Genomic DNA, 10,475 nt, shown 5'->3' with positions numbered 1-10,475 from the left:
GGGGGGGGGGGGGGCGGGTCTTCTCTGCCAGCCTGGCTAAGAAGGTGCCCTCCTTCCCACCTGGGGCCCTTCTACGGAACACCCACAAGGTGCAAAGTTGTATGTGCGTACTCTTGTGTCTCCTTTGTCTGCCATGAGCTCATAGCTCCATGAGGGCAGAGCCGTGTCTACACTACCCGCCAATCCACAGGCAGGCAGGTCCTAGGTGCTCAGAAAACACTCATTGAACAGATGAAGGGGGGCTGCTGATGGCAGTGAGCCCAGTTTGTGTCTGACTCTCAGTCTGTACCTTTTCCACTGTGCCTTGTGCGTCCCCAGAATTCTCACTCATCTGTCCATCTATCCATACATCTGTCTGTCCATCAAACACTCACTGAGCCCAGCTCTGTCCCTTGTGCCAGCCCAGGGCTCCCAGAGCTGGTAAGCCTGGCCCCTGCTTTCCCACGGTCAAGATTAACAGCCGCCCATCCCCACCGTGCACTTCGAGGTGGGAGAGGACTCCCCCACCCACTTTCTCATGTTGCCTCTTCCTCCCAGCCCTGTGGGGTGAGTGACACTAGAATTATCAACAGAAGGGGAAGTGACCTGACCAAGGAGAGCATGACCTGAAGATACCGCAGGGCACCACAGTGCCCACGGAGCCACGCAGTGCCCTCGGAGAAAAGCAGGAGATGGGCAAGAGGATGTGTCCTCAGGTGGGCAGAGAGGAGTCTGGATCCCGGAGGGTCCACAGGAGAAGGCGGGGTGGGATGGGCACCTCAGAGCTGGGGGCTCCCTCAGTGCCCCGCGGGGAAACGGGTCCAGAGAGGATGTTTTTGTCAGCCAGCTCATCCTTGAGGGTCCCTGTGTTTCTATGGTGGGTCACAAAAGCAGATGTGTAGGAGACGTAGGGGAGGGGTGCTCTGGGGTCCGGGGAGGAACCAGCCCTGATGATGTCAGGGGAACATAAGCAAGTCCATCCTGTTGTTTCTGCCCCATAAATAGGCACCACCTTGCAAAACACCTCTCTGCCTCAAACACTGAGGGCGTGGAGGTGATGCCAGAAATAGGCCAGGGCCCCCCAAGCTGCAGAGACGGTGTGGGCGGTGACTGACTGCCCTTCTGGGAACCGAGCTCTGTTCTCTTCCCAGACCTGAGTGATTCCGAGTTAGGAGGTGACCTTTTCCTTTCCTGAGGGCTATGTTTTTAATTTCAGGGTTTATTTGAGTTGTTTGTTTGTTTGTTTTAGCAACCTAATGGAAGCCGAAGTGAATTATGTCAAATTATTGAGATTGACACAGCGCCTGGCCCAAGGGAAATGTGTGATAAACAGTTGCTGATTGACTAAGCAGATGCCTTCTCCCCCCTCCCCTGTGCACACAGAGCACTTGAAGACCTACAATACAAGGCTGGTCTTTGGCGCAGGTCTGTGCACCCAAGGCCATGAGTAGGTGGCCCAAGCCTGGCGATGGGCGTGGGAGTGGGGACACTAGAGGCTGGGCTTGGAGGCTGTCCAGCCAGGAATGGTGTCCCAAAGCCACCTTGGAACTTGGCCTGTGTAGACACTGTTGCTGCCACTGCTGATGCGCCCAGGCCCTGGCACTGGACACTGGTGTGTCAGGGAGCTGGGGCAGCTGCTGCCACCCTCATGGAATAGGTTTCTAGGTCCTCACTAGCTTCTGATTCAAAGGCCATTTGGGAATGTCTGATTGGGACTCGTGGCCACATGCCGGCACCCCAGTTGCAAGAGAGGCTGGGAAAGCATTTGCCATCCTCCAAAACTCATTGGGTGGGGAATCCCCCAAACTCAGCAAAGGTATTCCGAGACGGAGGGAGACCAACAGGAATAAACATGCTCACAACAGTGCCCTATGGACCTTCCATGCTTAGGCCAATCCGTGTCTCATATTGCCATGCCTCTGGGCCTTTGCTTGTGCTGCTCTGTGCACTCAGCCTGACATTCTACTGCACATCCCCCCATCTGTGTGCATGACTATATATATATTCCTCTTGCTCTGCTCCCCCCATCCCTCCCAATATGGTAATATAAAATATTTGGTTACACTGAGCATCAGTTTTCATGTTACTTTGTCTCTGATGTGAAATATTGTTTCTGGGTAGATGTATAAGATCTCTGCTTATTCTTTTTTTTTTTTTTTTTTTTTTTTTTTTGCGGTATGCGGGTCTCTCACTGTTGTGGCCTCTCCCGTTGCAGAGCACAAGCTCCGGACGCGCAGGCTCAGCAGCCGTGGCTCACGGGCCCAGCTGCTCCGCGGCATGTGGGATCTTCCCGGACCGGGTCACAAACCCACGTCCCCTGCATTGGCAGGTGGACTCTCAACCGCTGCACCACCAAGGAAGCCTCTCTCTGCTTATTCTTGTTCCTCTTTTTTTTTTTATAGCATCCTGTTCTTGTTTAATGGATGTACTATTTCATCCTTGTGAACATATAAATTATACTTTAAAAAATGTCTTCTATTTTCTGCACTGCTTATCCTTGGTCTCTTTTCTTCTTTGCTTTTAGCTTAGAGGGTTTTCTCAAAGGGCCAGTTCCCTTAGCTGTCTGTTTCTTTTGAAGAGTGAGCTGTCCAAGGTTCTGCATACCTGGGCTGGCCTTGGTGCCAAGTGCACCTCATGGAGGAACAACTGAGCAGCAAGCAGGGAATGCTGTCGTGGAACCTCCAAGTGTCAGTGCTGCAGTGTTTCCTCTGCAGCCACTCAGCTTCCCAGAGAACAACCTACTGATCCCCTGGCTTTCCAGGGACAGGTCTGTGGGTGCCAGAGCTCAATGTGCTGATGTTTACAGCTCCCTAGGCTGTTCAGCTTCATGCCTCACCTTTATGCCTTTCAATCTGATTTTTCCAGAGGATAAACCTCATGTCTTGGGGCTGGAGGTGGCATGGGAAGGAAGAAGCTGATGCAGGTGTCAGACAGGGGACCGGGAACCCAAACATTTTGTAGAGAAACTTTCATGCAATCTCCACTCCCCTCTTAGTCCGGAATCCAACACCCTCCTTTCGTGGTACCTGGTGCCTCGGACGGCGATCCCCTGTGGGTTCTGTGGTCAAGTGGTGTGTTTATATGGACTCTCCTTCTTTGTGCCCTTAGGTGGAAACCATCCCCATTCTGCCAGATCCCGCTTATGCTTTCAGTCCACTAACAATGTCGTGACTCTCTCAGCTGCTAGTGCAGCGTCTCCTGTGTTTATGTTCTTATGGAGTATTACCATTTTTTGGTGATACCTCTCTTAATATTTTAAAGGGGTTTTGGGGAGACAGAGGAGACCCATTAATGGTGACTGTGCCACTTTTAACCAAAATTGGCGTTTCACTTTCTATGACCTCCCTTCTTCCCACAGGAAGTGCATGGCTTTCCCCACACTGCGACATTGCCCGTTGTCCCTCCCTGTACCCCTGTCCCTCACTGCCCCCCATCCCCTCTCTACTAAGCTCATACAGCCCTGATGCCACTGTCGACTGAGAATTGCCAACCCCAGCCGGGCCCCGAACAGCGCCTAGAATCGCCCATCGTTTCTCATCTGTGGTCCTTCTCTTTTCCTTCAAACTCCAAAATTTCCTCTTCCTCCAAGCAAATGACCCTCCTGCTACTTTACAGGGAAAACCAAAATCACTGGGTGAGGGTTCCTCCTGTTCTCGTTACCACCATCCTCTCCAGCCTGGGTACCGTCTTCAGGGACACATTTGCCCCTCCCCCACGCAGTCTCCACCCAGTAGCCCAAGGGGCCCTCCAAGAACGTACATCAGCATCTGTCACTTAAAACCCTCACCGTTTCTCACTGTTCCTAGACATGTCAACCTCCCCCTACGCCCCTCTACTCTCCACTCAAGCTTCCTTTCAGTCCCAGAAAGAGCATGCACTCAATATTTTTACATTTGCTTTTCTCCAAGGGTGATGTTAAAAATATTGAACAATGGCAATATGCAATAACAGGGTCCCAGAGGCCTCCTGCTCTACGAGGAGTTTCCCCTTTAATGTCTGGATCGCGAGAAGGTATTTGTTCCTGGGACCGCTGTACCAAAGTGCGACAAAGCGAGTGACTTAAACAGCAGGTATTTATTGTCTTGCATTTCTGGGGGCTGGAAGTCTGAGGTCAAGGTGTCGGCAGGACTGTGCTCCCTCTAAAGGTGCTGGCAGGCCTCGCTCCCAGCTTCTTGGCTATGACAGCTTAACTCCAGTCTTCACATGGTGCTCTCCTGATGTGCATGTCTGTGTCCAAATTTCTCCTTTGTATAAGGGCACGGTCATATTGGCTTAGGGACCCACCCTAATGACCTTATCTTAACTTGATCATCTGTAAAGACCCTATTTCCAAATAAAGTCACATTCATAGGGACTGGGGTTAGGGCTTCAAAGATTTTTCGAGGGGACACAATTCAATCCTTACGGGTTGACCAGTGCGTTAGGGGTGGATATGTGGGGAAATGTCTATTTATTAATGCATATGGAAGAAGGTTGCTATTTCAATAACCAGGACATCCTGGCTGAATACGTACTCAGCCGGCCCTGGAACTCTCCCCATCACTTCCCATTCCCTTCATCTTGCATCATCCTCAGCTTAACCATCCATGCCCCTGAGACCCTGCCCTGGAAGCCCTGGCTGCAGGCGCTTGTAGCCGTGCCATGAGCACCACAGCACCCATGCCTCCCTGCCTTGACCTGTCGGTTGAGAGGGATTATTTCCCTTCACTGGGCACCTGGAACCCAGCAGGTGCTCCAGGGTTATTTGCATACATGTCTTTTTTCCCATGGAGTCCTGGGGGCAGCGGCCTCATCTCTTACACATCAGCCCCACCTGTGTGGTGGGCACTGGAGAAATGGTAGATGAATAAACAAATGCTTTCATGAATGGATTTTTAACCTGTCCACCAATATCGGGCTGTATCAACAACCTTGCTTTGTTTTACCCTCTGATAGGTGACATGGAACTCACAGGCCAGCAGGTAAGAGACTTAAACAAACATTTGGGGAGGGAAGGTTTGTTGTGTAAGATAAAATCTGACCTCCCGTGCTCCATCGTGAGAAGGAAATAAAAGCTGCAGGTGGGGAAGGGCAGATCATAAAGGAAGGTCCCTAGGCAATCAGGGCTCTCTGAGAAAGGGGAGCAACGCTAAATCTATCGGGGTCGTCATTTCATGATGTACGTAAGTCAAATCACTGTGCTATAGAGTGAAGTAAGTCAGACAGAGAAAGAGAAATACTGTATGATGTTGCTTATATGCGGAATCTAAAAAGAAATGATACAAATGAACTTATTTACAAAACAGAAACAGACTCACAGACTTAGAGAATGAACTTGCAGTTAAAGGGGAAGGGTGAGGAGAAGGGATCGTCAGGGAGTTTGGGATCGACATGTACACACGGCTATATTTAAGATGGATAACCAACAAGGACCTACTGTATAGCACAGGGAACTCTGCTCAGTGTTATGTGGCAGCCTGGATGGGAGGGGAGTTTGGGGGAGAATGGATACATGTATGTGTAGGGCTGAGTTGCTTTGCTGTGCCCCTGAAACTATCACAGCATTGTTAATCAGCTATACTCCAATATAAAATAAAAAGTTTTAAAAAAATTCAAAAATATCGCTACACGTTGTACACCTTAAACTTATACAGGGCTGTTTGCCACTTACATCTCAATAAAACTGGAGGAAAAAAAACCCACATATTTCTGAAGCCCAGCCCCAGAATTTCTAACTTAGTAGGCGCGAGCTGGGGCCTGGGAAACGGTGCTTCTCACAAATTCCCAGGTAATCCTAATGCTGCTTGGCTTCAACTTGAGAATCACTGATAGAGTCAACAACTTCAAGGTAAAGATGGGAACGCTAAAGCCCAGAAATGTGTCTTGCCCAGCAAAATTGGCTAATGCCCAGGATGGACGTAAAACCAAGTTGTCACCTTCAAGTCAGTATAACCCCTACAGCAGGCTGCCTTCGGGGCACTCCCTCAGGAGAGGATGCCTGCCTGACCTCGCAGTGATCCGAAGAACAGCCACGGGAGGAAAGAATTAATACCTTGGTGGTGTTTCACCTGACTCTTGTTTATATTGCATTTTAATATCTGATTCCAGAATCAGCCATGTTCTTGACATCTGCACCAATCTTGCACCACCAAGCATTCTATTTTGTGTGTGGAGGTCTGATCTGTTTATAAAAGCAACATTGCAATCACAGTATCATTTTAAAAAGGCAATTCTAAAACTTACTAATCTTCTCTTCCTAATAATAGAGGGTTCTCAGGACTAAGGTCTGCTATTATAAGATCACTTTTCTGTGTAGTAGCTCCCTGGTAGATAACTGATTGGGAAACTAACAAAAAACCTACCGTGATCATTGAGAGTAAGGAATTAAAATAAGTACTGGGAGACAATTAAAAAAAAAAAAAGAAAGGGACTTCCCTGGTGCCACAGTGGGTTAGAATCCACCTGCCAATGCAGGGGACACGGGTTAGAGCCCTGGTCTGGGAAGATCCCACATGCCGCAGAGCAACTAAGCCCGTGCGCCGCAACTACTGAGCCTGCGCTTTAGAGCCCGTGAGTCACAACTACAGAGCCCGTGTGCCACAACTACCGAAGCTCGCGCCCCTAGAGCCCATGCTCCAACAAAGAGAAGCTACCGCAATGAGAAGCCTGCGCACCACAACAAAGACTAGCCCCCGCTAGCCACAACTAGAGAAAGCCCGTGTGCAGCAACGAAGACTCAACACAGCCTAAAATGAAAAATAAATAAATAAATAAATTGATTTTTAAAAATTAAAAAAAAAAAAAAAAAGGAAAGAAAAGAGAGGAAGGCTGGGAGCCACGATGCACTGACAGGGCCTCTGTACGAAGGGGTCCGGAACAATGACGAGCTTGGCAGAAAGGCTCCATGCGGAGCACAGGGTTCCTCTCGGCTCCTTTGGAAGCTGAGCCAGGACTTTTCATTCCGTGTGGCTCAGAGGACTTGGCGGCTCATTCCTCTGTTTGTCCTCTGCCCACCTCTGTCTACACCCCTCATGTGTTTTCACCAGGAGTGGCCCCAAGTAACAGGTGGGGTTGATGCTGTCACCATGTACCAGAGCTGTGGCCTCGGGGATGTGGCCCGTTCAAATTGTCCCCTGTTCCGTGATCAGGTCTTCTGCCCATTCAGCCTCAAGTGTCAACTCTCCAAGAGGCTCGCCTGACTGCACGATCGAAAGTAGCCTCCAGGGGGAGGGGCAAGATTGTATAGGGGATTAAGAGGTATAAACCGCTATGTATAAAATAAATAAGCTATAAGGATATATTGTACCGCACAGGGAATATAGCCAACATGTTATAATAACTCTAAATGGAGTATAACCTTTAAAGATTGTGAATCTACGTTGTACACCTAAAACTTACATAATATTGTAAATCAACTGTACCTCAAAAAAAGTAGTCTCTAACACGCACATGTGCATGAACACCCAAGCCACGCAAACCCAAGTACACACTGCACACACATCCCACCAACACACATACACTGACACCACACACACACACACACACACACACACACACACACACACACACCACACACACACACACACACACACACACACACACACACACACAGCCCACACAAGGTGGTCCATTCTCGGCTCAGAAATTAAAATCTTAAATTGCAGGTGGAGGCTCCACGTGGTTAAGCAACAGCCCCTCAGGTATGTGTGGATTTCTAGACTCCACCGTCAGGCACAGAGGTGCTGAGATCAGATGTCTGTGCTGCAGAGCTTCAGAGACACTGGGCATCCACCCCATCAGCCCAGAGGGAGTGAACCCAGGGTGCGGTTCACCTGACCCCCGGCTCTCTGGCCCGGGGTCTGTCTCAGCAAACCCTTCTGAACTACGGGTGCTGGCACCCAGTCCCCTGCAGCGCCGCGAAGGCTGGTTGTGGACCCCGAGTGGTGGGCGTGCAGCCTGGGAGAGGGGCTGCCTGCTCCACGCTCTGGCTCTGCTGTGAATCTCAACTGAGGCCCTTATCTTGCCCTGGCTGAGCTTCCTCATCTGTCAGATGCAGATGGAAAACAGCACCGAGCTGACGGACTTGTGTAAGGACTTAGTGGGCTATGCATCCATGGAAGACAGACACAGGCTTCTGGGCAGGGTGCTGTCTGGGAGGTGACCACGTGGACCAGAGGAGGAGCTGGTGGATGGGACGCTAGGAAGGCGGGGAGGCGATGCAAGGATGCTTTCCTGAATTGGCCACTGCTGTGGGTGCTGGGCCCTGTCACCTTGAGGACCTTCTAAGGTGTGTTGCACTGTGTCTCAGAAACGCCTGCCCTGGGACAAGAGGGAGAGGCATTTCCCCAACTCGGGGAGGGTTTCCCAGAGAAGCACTGGCTCCCCCACGCTCTTGCATGGTGCTTCCAGGAGTGTGGAGTGGGGTGGCCCAGGCAGCCCCTCCTATAGATCCGAGAAGCCCCAGGGCAGGAAGAGAGGGTCAAGAGTGCATCCAGAGGCTGGAGGTGGTCAGCCTAGAAGGGCTGGTTAGTGGAGCCACAGCTGGCACAGGGCTGAGGCTGTGAGGGTGCCCAGGACACACGGCCCGCCCTCCCCGTCACCGTGGCTCCGCCACTCTCTGTGCGAGAGAAGCAGAGCCTCCAGCTCCCAGCGTCTCTGTCTCACAGCTCTTGGTGCCTTGCGGCATCTGTGTGTCCCTTCTCTCTGTAGGTCTTTTGCCCTCTGCTTCTGCCAATAGCCAATAGCTGTTTTTTCTGAAACTCAAGTCCAAATTCTCAAGCCTGCATGCAATGGGTACAAGTGGTCCCACCCCTTTGCAGGTGCCCTACAAGCCTGGGGCCAATCTGTCCATGAACCTCTGGGTCAGATGCCCTCCTCACGAAACCCATTTTGCCTCCCAACGGATCTGATGTTAGGAAGCCATCCATTCAGCCCTCTCGCCTCCCCTTTCCTGGTCCTAGGAGAGAAAGAGAGAAGGCCTTCGCTTGTCTGTTGTGGAGCTTGAGGTGTGCCAAACCTACGGGTGCTCCGACAACTGGGCCCATATCCCCAAAGGGTGATGTGGTAGACAGAATAATGGCTCCCTCAAAGATGTCCACGTCCTATGTTATGTCATGTGGCAAGGGGGAATTAACTTGCAGATGGAATTAAGGTTGCCAATCAACTGACCTTAAAATAAAGAGATTACCCTGGATTACCCGGCCCCAGTGTAATCCTGCGGGTCCTTAGATGTGGAAGGAGGAGGCAGAAAAGTCCATGTCAGAAGCATGCAAAGTGAGAAGAACTCTACCACCATTGCTGGTTTTGAAGACGGAAGGGACCACCAGCCAAGGAATGCAGGAAAATTCAAGGGAGTTAATATGGTGATCCAGGGAGTTGGAGGGTAACGGGGCACCCTTCTGCCTTCTTCTTTCATGGGGCTAAAGTGAGCCAAGCTTCTCCAGCAAGGCTGGCTGCTGGGTGGTCCCAGTAGGTCAGGCGTTGAAGCCACCAGAGCAGCCTGCCCACCTGGCTCCTCCTACCCTGCCCATTAAGCTGGACAAACACAGATCCCTCGGCCCACAGGTTGGCAGCAGGAAGAGGGGCTGGCTGTTGGTGACGAGGTCTGATGCCCGCCACCATCTCCACAGCTGGGTGAAAGGGATGGCACGGTGGGGCTGGCATCTTGCTGGTGGCCGGGCCCTGGGCGGGGCTGGAGGAGCTTAGGCACATCCCATCCCTGCTCTGAGCCGTTTTCCCGTCTCATCCAGGCTGTATCACCGGGGCTGTGAAGATTGAATACACTGTGCTGTGGAAGCATTTTGTTGAGTTTGAATGCCCCGCAGGTGGCAAGGGCACCCCACCGGGACACAGTCTCTGAGCCCAGCTTCCCATCTGAAGGAGAGACCAGCAGGAGAGGTGATTGAGGCCCCGCTGACGTCTCGCCTGTGACTCACGCACGCACGAAACCCCCCACATGGCAGGGCAGCTGGAAAAACACTGAGTTGGAGGGTAGCGTGCAGATGGCCAGATGGTTTTCATCTTAGTGATGATGAAACTTGAGACACCAGGATGCAGATGGGGACCCGAAGCTCTGATGTGGTGAAACGTGATCCCTCCTGCCAGCTCCTCCATGCTCATCCTCCTGTACTCTTTTTCTCTGTCTTTGAATCTGAGATGTTCCTTGCAAGTTGATTTCACATTTGTTTTCTGTCTGTGCTTCTCACTCTCTCCTTCTGTGTCCTTTTCTTTTGCTTCTCATTTTCCCCTCACTGTTCTTACAAGTTACCTTTTGGTATCCCCTGCAGCAGCATCAAGGCTCACCCTTCTTTTTTTTTTTTTTTAATTTTTATTGGAGTAGAGTTCATTTACAATGTTGTGTTAGTTTCAGGTGTACAGCAAAGTGAATCAGTTATGCATATACATGTATCTATTCTTTTTAAGATTCTTTTCCCATATAGGTCATTACAGAGTACTGAGTAGAGTTCCCTGTGCTATACGGTAGGTTCTTATTAGTTATCTATTTTTTTTCCTTTTTT

Source organism: Lipotes vexillifer, unplaced genomic scaffold (genome assembly GCF_000442215.2).
Source record: "Lipotes vexillifer unplaced genomic scaffold, Lipotes_vexillifer_v1.1 scaffold1017, whole genome shotgun sequence".
Taxonomy (NCBI): Eukaryota; Metazoa; Chordata; class Mammalia; order Artiodactyla; family Lipotidae; genus Lipotes; species Lipotes vexillifer.
Note: the sequence above shows the minus strand (reverse complement) of the source record.